The sequence below is a fragment of the Drosophila nasuta genome, chromosome X (genome assembly GCF_023558535.2).
Source record: "Drosophila nasuta strain 15112-1781.00 chromosome X, ASM2355853v1, whole genome shotgun sequence".
NCBI lineage: Eukaryota > Metazoa > Arthropoda > Insecta > Diptera > Drosophilidae > Drosophila > Drosophila nasuta.
The window spans coordinates 17409456-17421676 of record NC_083459.1 but is presented as its reverse complement, the minus strand read 5'-3'; the positions used below and the strand labels follow the sequence as shown (position 1 = coordinate 17421676).

Below are 12221 nucleotides of genomic sequence, written 5' to 3'. Positions count from 1 at the left end.
GCAGCGTACTAAATACTAAGTATTTCAATGTACTGAAAGTAAAGTAATAAAGTAAATGTAGTAAATGTAGGGTTTTCTTCCCACATTTGTTTCTCAATAATTTTCTAAATAATAAATAATATGTTATCTGTATCTGTATTATAATAATACCAATCAAAGGCTTTAAATAAATATATTAAGGCATTATTAAGTACAAATGAGGAAATATACATATGTAGTTAATATGTAGTAAAGTTGCATGACATTTTTTTAGACCATAGAGTAGAAGGGTATTATAACATTGTGCCGGCAGGAAATATATGTAACAGGTAGAACGAGGCATCTCCGACCCTATAAAGTATATATATTCTTGATCAGCGTCAACAGCCGAGACGATATAGCCATGTCCGTCTGTCCGTCTGTGTCTGTCCGTTTGAAACACTGGATCTCAGAGACTATAAGAGTTAGAGCTATAATTTTTTTTTCGACAGTATTTGTTATGCTTGCACGCAGATCAAGTTTGTTTCAAAAATCGAATAACAAGCGTAGTTTTCAAGCTAGTTGCGAATTGGTATATACAATAATAACTATAGTAGTTATGATTCCTGAACATTTGGTTGCGATCAGATAAAAATTGGCGACGTTACCCGCTACCCATAGGGTAGAAAGGTATTATAACTTTGTGCCGTCAGGAAATGTTTGTAACAGGTAGAAGGAGGCATCTCCGACCCTATAAAGTATATATATTCTTGATCAGCGTCAACAGCCGAGACAATATAGCCATGTCCGTCTGTCCTTTATTAAAAATAGGTAGCGGGTATCTCACAGTCGAGCACACTCGACTGTAACTTTCTTACTTGTTAAAGAAATAATTTTGTATGTGCAAAAATGCCTACTTACTAGGGGTCTTAGTTGGTTTGGCTGACAATCTGGTATATTGTGCCGTCTATGGTATATTTTGAATGCAGTACTATATCGATATACCAAATATACCAATTGGTATATTTTAAGTATTTTTGCAGTATATTCGGTATATTTCGATATATCGACTGTAGCTTTCTTGTTTTAATTTCTATTAGTATGATATACCTTTAAAGTTCTATACGTCTATTCCTCATCACTTCTATTTTTCTATACTTTAATTCTTCTATACTTTTATTCCTCTTTTATTTTAGTATTCTATTCTTCTACACTTCTATACTTATTTTCTTATATACCTACAGTCCTCAATGCTTGTATACTTATTATTCTTCAATATTTCAATGCTTTTATTTTTCTATACATTTATTCTTTCATACTTCCATTCTTTTATACTTTTACTCTTCTATAATTTTAGTTCTATTCTTCTATTATTTTATTTCTCTATACTTATATTTCTGTTCTTTCCTCAAATTTTCTTTGCTTAAAATACCACTTTAGCAATTATTCGCTGTCAATTATGAGAATCCATTTGTGTGGATTGCATTGTTTATTTAATTTAATATAAATTCACCTGTCTTTCGGTGCTCAGTTAAGTAAACACTTAGCTCGGTTGCTTAGCTAATTGTCAGACATTTGATAATGAAACTTCAAATGCATTGATGTGTGTTATTTTAGCAAAGCCGTGAACTTGTGACCTTAAGTCAAATGTGCAGAATGTCAGCATCAAATTGATTTTGCTTAATTTTTGTGTGAGCTGCAGATGCGATGTCAAGTGACCTTTTCGGTCTTGACGAAAATCAAGAAGATTCTTTTGAGCCAAGTCGCCTGATAAAGATAAAGACGATGCTGCAAAGTGTTGGTATTGCTGTTGCTGCTGCTGATGGATAAACACCTCACATCATTTCCTTTCACCGCCGCCCCCGCCTCTGTCTCCGCCCACATAACGTACAACTTAAATGGCAATTTAATTGAGTTAGTAGGTGGAAATTATTGAATTTTACATGAGTGCATTCACGATTCAATTAAATGACCGGACAGGCCACCACACATACACAAACACAAACACAAACATTGAACGAAAACTCAACAAAAACAGAATGAAAACAACAAAGAGCAACAACACAAACACAAGCCACCAAGCAACAAGGTAAAGGCCATTGGGAAAATTAAGCAAAATACAAACTAAACAACTAACTAAGTTGCAATTGAAAGCCAGAACAGTCCAACATCCATTCGCCGCAGAAACTGCCATGTCAATCATTTGTGGCATGCCGCACGTGCCTAAACCAGATACTAAGCGACCTATCGAATCCCACCCGAATGTGGGCAGCATCTCCATCTCCATCTCCATCTGCGTCACCATCTCTCAATCTCCTCAATGGCAAAGAGGATAAATGGAAAGCCGGAGCGCGGCAGTCAGCGACAGCATTGACAATGAAAAGCGCTCATGGTCGCCAGCTTGCAACGAGTTTCCAAAGAGTGGCCAAAGATAAATGCGAAACGCAAACAAGTTAAGAACAAGCTGAAAACTTCGTGTAAGACGCAACCATTTACATACTCTGCAAAACTCTGATGGATCAAATTGTTAAAGGTGATTTGTTATTTAGCAAGTAAACTGCATTTGATTTAGTTCCGTAAAACTTGCCTTCTTCATTTTAATAAATTTGTAAAACGAAAATTATAGAATTAAATTTTGTGTATTTTATTATTATTCAATTTATTTGTTATGCAGTGAATGCACATTTAAATATGTGAAAGTTGTTCTTTACATTTTTTTTTCATACTATTACATAATACGCAAACGATGTAATGAAATGAAATAAAACTGAAATTCAAAAACGACATTCAAATATTGACTTTTAATATTTAGCTTTACTTTTTTTAAATTACTATGAATAAATGTAATTACAAATATTTATACTTGAAAATGGAACCGCAGTAATAATTGTATAACTCGATCGATAACCAAGCTGACTTACTAACTAAACTATCAATGCAACATACGCAATTCGTGTTTTTATAGCGATCGCAAATTCATTTTGGTATAGAATAATTACAACTAAATACGTATAATTATTTTAATTTATTGATGACAATGCAAAGTGAGTATTCTCATTATTTTATATAAAATAAATAACATACAATAATTCAAACCCGTATCTATCAGCGCATAAATTCAATCCAAATGCAGTATTCATTTCAATTAATCTTATCGATAAACGCATAAATTCCATCTACTTCATTCAACTGATAAGAAACTGTCCAACCAACTAAGCAGTTGGCATCCGCAGGGCTTGCAGCTTATTGCGTTGATGACACAAGGACCCAAGCGTTCAAAATTTACGCAACTCTAAGGAGACACAAACCATATGCAGCATGCTAAAACAAGTGTTATTCTTTTCTTTTCCCCTTCCCCGCCTCAATCATCAGCTGCTCGCAATTGTGACAAACTCCCATGAGAGCATTTGATTTTTGAATTCTCACTGCGTTTTTTTGGTTAGCCAAAGTTCTGCTGGCTGCGTTGGCATTGGCTCATTGCATTATTTACGAAAAGCTTGCAAACATTTTGCCTGCTACTAGCAACTGGCTTCGTCCTTCGTCCTTGCGTGCATATCATAAGAAAAATGATGGCGCTCCGCAACATAAGCAGCAAACTGCCAACAACAGCAACGACAACAACGTTAAAAACGATAACAACAACAACAACAAGTTGGGCAAAAGGCAGAGCAGCGAAGACAACACAAGCAGAACGACCTCCAATTAGAAATAGTTTGCTATTTGGCCGCGCTCGCTTATGTATGCGAGTGTGTGTGTGTGTGTGAAATTTAGCGCGCAATACTACAACACACACACACACACACTAACACAGCGACACACACAGTTGCACACACAAGCACCGATTTATGCCCAGAAGTCAGCAAGGAGCAGCAACAGTTTCACCTTTACACCATATTTATGTTTGACACCACACACGCAGACAAATACACTCACACACACACACACACACACACACACACACACATATGTTAGCTCTTTTACACTCTCTCTCTCTCCCGCTCTTTCGCTTGGGCACTCCTTCTCACTCGGTCTCAGGCCATGCACAACCTTTGCGGGCGGTGACGTTGCTTTTGACCTAGTAAAATGCAACAGCGTTAAAGTCAAAGTGCAATGTTGTTGCTGTTTACCGTGTTGCTTGTTATTGTTGCTGTTATTGTTGCTGTTACTTGCTGCTTGCTGCTTGCTGCTTGCTGCTTGCTGCTTGCTACTCGTTATTGTAGTTGTAGTTTTTGCTCTTGCCTAGTCGTAGCGAATGCAATCGCTGATGGCAGTGGCAGCAATACCTTCAACCGCACAGTGTCACCAAAATTGCCAAACAACCAATTGACCAACGACAATTAATCTGCGTTTATCTGGCGTGCATCGAACTTATCTTTAAAGAACTTTTTTTTTCCTAACCAACCATAGGGAAAAAGCAAAACCAAAGAAAATTTACAACATTACGTATACGTAATATTTAATAGTAACACATTTAAACAAGCAGAGATGCTGTCTATAAAGCTTATTTCAATATATTTCGTATACATTTTAAGAGACATCTTAAAACAGGCCAAAATAATTCAGCAGATTACGTTTACGTAATATTTGAGAGCAACACATTGAAAGAGACAAAAATGATTTACCAAATTACGTATACGTAATCAGACAGACAAATATGCTGCCTCTAAAGATTATTAACCACATGACGTATACGTAATATTTAGGCGCAGCACATTTACACAGACTTTAAAGATGATTTAGAGCGTAGAGGAAATTTTTTAGCAGTGTCACATTTTGCAACCACATAAAATGGCCACATTACGTATACGTAATTTTGAAGAGATACATTTAAATGGACAAATATGGTTTAGCAAATTACGTATACGCATTTTTGAATGACAACACAATTAATCAAACAGCTTGATTGTATCCATGTCGTAACAACAGAGAACAGAACAACATAGAGACTGTCAAATCCAGAGATACATACATATGTCGGATATATTCAATAATTCTACTGTAAAATGAATGTTGAGAATAATAATTTGTGGGTCAAAAACAACATTAAAATACTGTCTAAAGTTGTGAAAAAATCGACGTAAAAAACACTTCACTGATTCTAGACTTTTGATGATTTATAGTTTAAGTTGGATTAATAAGTCAAGTCAAAAAGTGCTTTGATTTTTAAATTGTGATTGAGCACTTGTGATTGTTTTGTATATTCTTCTAGAATTGTGCAACCTTAAAAAATGTACTTTAAGAGCTGACGAACAAAACTAGGCACCACTGTGCGACAGTGAAGCGAACCAATTTTGAGCAGCTTGCGAGCGTTTGATGAAGTCAATTCGCGTGTTTTTGCGCCTGGAACAGCAAACGCAGCTCGAGCAGGCAAAGCCAAAGCCAAGCAAAGCAAAGCAGTCATCATCAAGCCGAAGAACATCAAGTTGTAAGGAGGAAGAGAAAGCGAGAGAAAGGGAGGGAGTGGGATGTGAGAGGTGAGAGGTAAGAGAGAGAGAGCAGCTGAGAGCACCTGGGCACTAACTAACTAGTTAAACACTAACAGCTACCATTGTAGCCTGGCTGAAGCACATGCAAATTTTAAAAATGCATTACATTTGAGTGTTTGAATGAATGTTTTGCCTGAATAGCTAAAGTTGAACAGGCGCTGCGACAAGGACGAGAAAGAGAACGAGACTCGAGAAGCGAGAAGCAAGAGGCGTGGTTGAAGACGAAGGCGGTGTAAGATATGAGCAAAAGGGAAATAGTGAAAGCATTTAGGCATGGAAATGAAAGTGCTGCTCTACGTTTTCAATTCATTTTTTAGTTTTTTTGTTAGTGCTTTCTCTGTAGTTTCTCTAGTCATTTCTGTTTTGTGTTGGCAGTGATTCAGTGGGGCAGCTAAAAACAAGGCCAGGCTACGACAGGGCAGGTGAATAATGCATGGATTAAGGGCTAGTCCAGCACATATTTACACAGACAGAAAGCGAAAGAGAGAGAGGAAGAGAGAGGAAGAGCGAAAGAGAGAGTGAGCACAATGCAATGAACTTTAAACTCGGAAAATGTTTAGGCCAAATGTTTACCCATGTCAAAGCAATGTCCAAAATGAGCAAAGCTAGAAAACTAAAAAACAAATGGCCAACTAACGACTCGAAACCGAAATACCCTACCTCACATACACACACATACGAACGCACACACACACACACAAACTCGGGGCCACCTTGAATTCATGTTTGTGATGCGTTGACAAAAAGTTGCTGCTGAAAGCCGCAACAGCAGCAAATACCTTTGATAACATAACTCAATTAACTTATATTGTCAACACGCACACACACAGCTGTGTGTGTGTGTGAGTGTGTTTTAATTTTCATATAAATATGTATTTAAAGTGGCAAGCAAAGCCGCGCAATTAACCAGACAATATATGCGCACAGATATGAATTTTATTTTATTTTCCATTCGCATCTCTTTCTCTACTTTTTTTGTGGCACATTAAATTGGTAAATTTGATCAACAACAGCTGCTAATTACAAATCAGATTAGTTTCTAATTAATAATTAGCGGCATTATAATGCTGCGCTGCATTCTAACGCTAAGACACTTTAATTTCATATTTAATATGAATTATGTATTAAATAAAATAATAATAAAAATAACATTTGAGTTAACCTGAATGAATGATTGAATTTTATGCGTTTAATATATACATACAATTAAAATTGTATTATTTCATAATTCCTAACAACTAAACCAATTTTCTAACACTAAACTAAACTCTTCAATTACACTTTATGAGTTCTAAAGAGAAAGCTCAAATTCTGAAATAGTAATTAAATGTTTTAAGCACTTTACAAAGCACTTTTCCAACAATGCGTTCTCTCTCTTCGACATAAATCTCAAATCAATGCAGAGTAATCTCTTAACACTGCTCAGGAACTATCAAAATGAAATAGAATTTCAAAGGTTCTTCAACGACTTCATCCATGAAAGACGAGCAAATTTGGCTGCATTCGAAGTTGTAATCAAAACTAATTAAATTTGCGAACACAATGACGTTATTGCTTGTTACGCTTCAAAAGATTTCAGTGGCATTTGTTGGAAAATTCAATAAATTTGTGTGTCTCCAATTACGGACAGGAGAGCGCACAAAGTGAGAGTACAAAGTGAGGATGCATCACAAAAGGACAACACATCGACGTTTTCAGAAAGGACGTGAAATTCATTCGTTTTGCATTTTGCGTTATGCTTATTATTAACTTGTCGCTGCAATTGCGTAGCAACAGTTATTAAAGCAAAAAGGAAGAGGAGCAGCTGCCTCAGCTGGCCGCAAACCCTACACACAGGACACAACACACACACACACACACAGTTATCTCAACAAAAGTCAAAGCATAGAGAGCGAGAGTATGGTTTTTGTGGTTTTTGTTTGTTTGTTTACTTCACTTTGCACTTTGCACTGCTTTTGCTCTGCTCTGCTTTGCTTTTGTCCTGCGTTGCCACTCGTGATGCTGACTTACGGGCCACGCCCACACACATATATAGTACCACAACCGCCCACCACCGTCTCCCGGTGGCATTGTTTACCCCTTTTGCTGCATTGCTCTGTTTGTCTGAGGTTGCAATTCACAACCTCTCTTTCTCTCTCTCTATTCAAATGGCATGCGGCAAACAAATTGCGTATACGCAATGTCGTTCAGTGCTCAAAACAAAGTATTTGTCAATCGAAATTGCTGCACACAAATCAGGTGTAAACTTCAAGGGCGGGCCGAGATTGAAGGACATGACAAACAATAGTGTAAATATGCTCGAAAACAAAAGAGCCCGAAGAGCCAGTTGCGGTTTCCTTTGTGACACGTGCAGAATAAACAGCAATAAAGATAAAGGATAAACAATCATGCATTCAAGCCCCGATTGATTACTACTCTGCTGTCATCAGAAAACTATTTCGATTTTATAGAAATAAAGCAAAACTTTTTCATATTTATTTTATCGTCTTTTACTTTATTCTATTTACTTTTATGGCTCACACAGATTTCGCAATTCAGACAACAAATTTTTTGACTTGTGCACTATTTATATAAAAGTTGAATTAATTTCTTTATGGGCAATACATAATGCACTTTTTCGCAACTGCTTTGAAAAATGTTATGCAGCCATCTTTATTCTACAATTTAAGACAAGACACGTTATATTATTAAATAAATGATCTACTCAAGGCTCTTATACATTTCTTTCCCTCCTCAATTTTACTTATTTTCTAATTACTTTCCTATTTCAATATTTGCAGCATTTGCGTAGCATTCACTTGCGTAGTTAATTTTCATAAATTTAATGAAGTTATTAAGTCTATTTGCCACCTATAAGAGTCTATTAAGATTTCAAGCAATATGCAAAACGTGACTTTTGCCACAGCCGTCGACTGAGGCATCATCAACTGATTCAACCAAATGCTGCCACTGTCTGCCTCGACTGCTTGATGAACTGATGGACCGACCCTGTCGTCTGTGTGTGTTGGTAAATTTGTAAATTTGTTTGCCTCGGCGCACGAGAAAAGTCAACAAGCCAAAGTTCTTTAAATATCAATAAGCGCGTGGCATTACAAAGCGCAGGAATAAAGTCACAAAAAGGGGGAAAAAAACCAAAACAACCAATATAATAAAATGCGAAAAAAATCGAAAAAAAAAGAAAACAAGGAGGGAAAGCTGACAGCTTTGATTGGATCAATAGGCGTGTATATTTATGGCTCAGTCCAGTGATATACTATATAGTCGCATAAATATTTGCATATTTGGTTAATTGAAATTGATTTTTATGTCGAAAACACAAAAGTCGACTGCATACTTACGGGCGCCAATTCAACTGCAATTGGCCAAAACACAACGGCAAATGGGAAAACAGACAACTGGCAATGACAGAGCAACGGAAACGAAAGCGGAGACATGGCTAAAGTACAGCGGGTATCTCACCTTGCGGTCACAACTCATAAAAATCAATTTCAATTTTAACTAACGAAAAATATTATTATGCAACAAAGTAGTGTAGGTGAAGGCAGCGGCCAAAAGAAAGTGCAGAACAGAACAACTTGAAGTTAACCGCGAAAGCAACCAAGTTGCTGTTGCTGTTGATGTTGCTGCTTCGTTTGCTGCTTCTGCATGTTATACCCGCTACCCATTAGGGTAGAAGGGTATAATAACAGGCAGTAGAAGACATCCGTGACCCCATAAAGTACTATTCTAAATCAGCGTCAACAGAATCGACGATCTAGATCTCAGAGACATTAGAAATCGGGTTAAATTCGATATATTTCGTAATCAATGGTATATTTTGCCAGTAATACTGTACCAAATATAGCTCTCGGTGGTATATTTATTTTAAGAAAAATATCGCACTAATTTATTCACAATGGGTAGCTACATATATCAATATACCAAAGCATTCGGTATATTTTAGTATTTTGGTATATTATTTTGGAATAATTTAAAAATAATACCGTACTGCTTTGAGTTTATTCAAAATGGGTAAATATATCAATATACCACATAAAGCATTCGGTATATTTAAGTATTTTTGCGGCATGTCAATTTGATATATTTTAAGAATAATACCGCTCTGTTGAGCGTTTATTCACAATGGGTAGCTACATATATCAATATATCAAATATACCATTCGGTACACTTTAGTATTTTGTGGTAATTTGGTAAATTTGAAGAATAATACCGCACTGCTTTGCCTCTATTCAAAAAGTGTATAAACGGGTATCTCACCGTCAAGCACACTCGACTGTAGCTTTCTTACTTGTTGTATGTTAGTAGCATAGAAGGAGCAAGAGCGAGGAGGAGGTTGAGGGATTGGACAACCGCAAGAACCGCTCGCCAGGCGCACTCAGCGAACTGCGGCCTGACCTGCTTACTTGAGAGAGCTTTACACACACACACACAGACACACACACATACACATAGAGTGGAGCAACGACAACGATTGGGACAATGTGGCAATGTTGGTGGGACAATGTGGCAAACAGTTTGTGTTTGGGTATTTTGTGTTTGCGTGCAACATGCACACACAACACACTTTATACCATATACTATATACTATACTGTAGTCGTTGTCTGGATGATGGTTCGTTCGGTAGTTCAGTGGTTGAGTAAGTGGTTCAGTGCCTGGTGGTGGCATTCGCCCTGTGACGTCAATGAAAACACACACGCACCGCCATCAGTGCAACACTGACAACAATGCAACAAAACACGGAGAAAGAGAAACAACAACAACAAGAACAACAACAACTGCAACTACATTGCAATGACAAATGATTAAAAACAAGCGAAAACAAAACGCGACCGCTGGGAAAACTTCAAAGTGAAAGGCAGTTAAATGATGCCCCTAGCGATACAGGCAACAGACAAGCAATCTATTTAAACAAAAAACAAAACGTAAAACGACAAATACAAATAAATAGCACACATTTCAAAAGAAATTGCTTGAAACACATACATGAACAGTTTCAACTACTTATTGGAAGCAAACAATTTAGACACACTGATTTTTTTCCAAAAGCTTCTTTAAATTCAATATATTTTATATTAAATTTACTTCAAAATTGAGAAATTAAAAAAATATATATATTAATTTGTTTAGGCACACTGATTACATTACAAATTTGATATAAAGGAATTTATTTTATTCTAGGTTTTTTTTTCAAGTATTTTATAATTGACAAATTAATAAAGGTTAATTAAATATCAGTAAGTGTCATACAAAACTTGTTAATGAAAAAAAAAAACATATAAATCATTTTCGACACCCTGATTTATATTCATTTTTCTGAAACATTTTAAAAATTACTATTAGTAATTTTAGTCATAATTTCAATTTGCTATCATTCTCGCTTTCTTTTCTATCATTTTTAACATAATTCATTTCATAATATAAAAATTTAAAATTTTGTACTAATCTTTTTAAACACATTTCAGATATATTTTTCTTTCTTTTATTTTCTAATTGTAAAATTAAAGAAATAAACCAATATACTAAAAACTATAGAAGCTTTTATTATATTATAGCTACATTTGAATCCCAAACCGAAAGCTGGAGAGTTAGCAATTTGTCAGACAGTGAAAAACTTGAATTTTGCATGCAACATAAATTGAGAAAACTTTTTTGCCAATATCGATAAGTGTTAGTTGTATGTGAGACTCACATCTAAGAAAACGTTTTGAGTAATTAAGGCGAAGGGAGCATAAAGAATATGTATGAATGTGAATAAATAATTACGCTAATGTGGCAAAAACTAAAGGAAGTCGCAATTAATTGAACTTGACATGTGAGCGACACTTGCAGATACAATTGTATCTACAATAACGCAGAGCACACGGAATAAACAGAAATTTAATGAAATAGAACAACAACAGCCACAAACTGAAGTGTGCTGTTATCGTTGCTCACAGTGACATCTGGAGAAGGGCTTTAGTCGGCTAATGCCGCCTTGATACACCCATTGATCAATGGCGCTTTACACTCACAACTCGCTTCAACTCGCTCCGTTTTTTTTTTTTTTGAATACGGCGACAAGTGTTCGTTCCGCTTGCTTAAATCGCCCCACCGTTGACAGTGAGAGATGAGTGCGAGTCGGAGGTGCAGATAATGAATAATGTGATATGTGAATAAATACATATAACTCACACATTCATTTGCAGCTTAACTTGCCATCTCTCATCTCGAATAAAATTAAGTAAATATTTTGCATTTACATCAGAAATGGAAATTCATTTTAATGGTAAAATAAATAAATATTCATTTAAATGAAATCCAAAAATCAAGATAGGAATTTATGTATTTATTTCAACTTACTTTAAAGATATCCAATTCTCCATACAATTCTCAGCTCATGTTGCGCACTGTAAGTAAAATAATTGACACAAATTATGGAAGAGGCAAACATTTGAAATCTCATTTGAAAACAATCTTTGTATGCAATTAGAATGGTATTTATTTGATTAATTGTTACATCAAAATGAGTGTGTAAACAGACATGTTAACAATTCAACAATCGCACCTTGATATGGCCAATAAGTATCTGTATCTATATATCTATATCTATAACTGTTGCTGTAACTGTTGCTGCAAGTTTTATTGTATCTACAATTGTGCGTGTGCGTGTGTGTGTGTGTGTTTGGTATCTACATATGTGTGTGTCAATTTATTTATTTACTCATATATGGCGGCTTTCGAAATCTAGACCAACATTTCAATGCTGCCCGCAGCAAAAGATAAATATAAAAGCAAA

At 35.7% G+C, this 12221-nt stretch overlaps 1 protein-coding gene across 1 annotated transcript in view; it reads right to left on the bottom strand.

Moving 5' to 3' along the window:
• Window positions 1-12221, bottom strand: part of LOC132795278 (high affinity cGMP-specific 3',5'-cyclic phosphodiesterase 9A) — a 141311-nt gene that overhangs the window by 113234 nt on the left and 15856 nt on the right. The window contains exon 3 of the mRNA XM_060805928.1: window positions 11786-11832. The gene's annotated coding sequence lies outside the window, so the exon portion shown is untranslated. The remainder of the gene's footprint in view (window positions 1-11785; window positions 11833-12221) is intronic.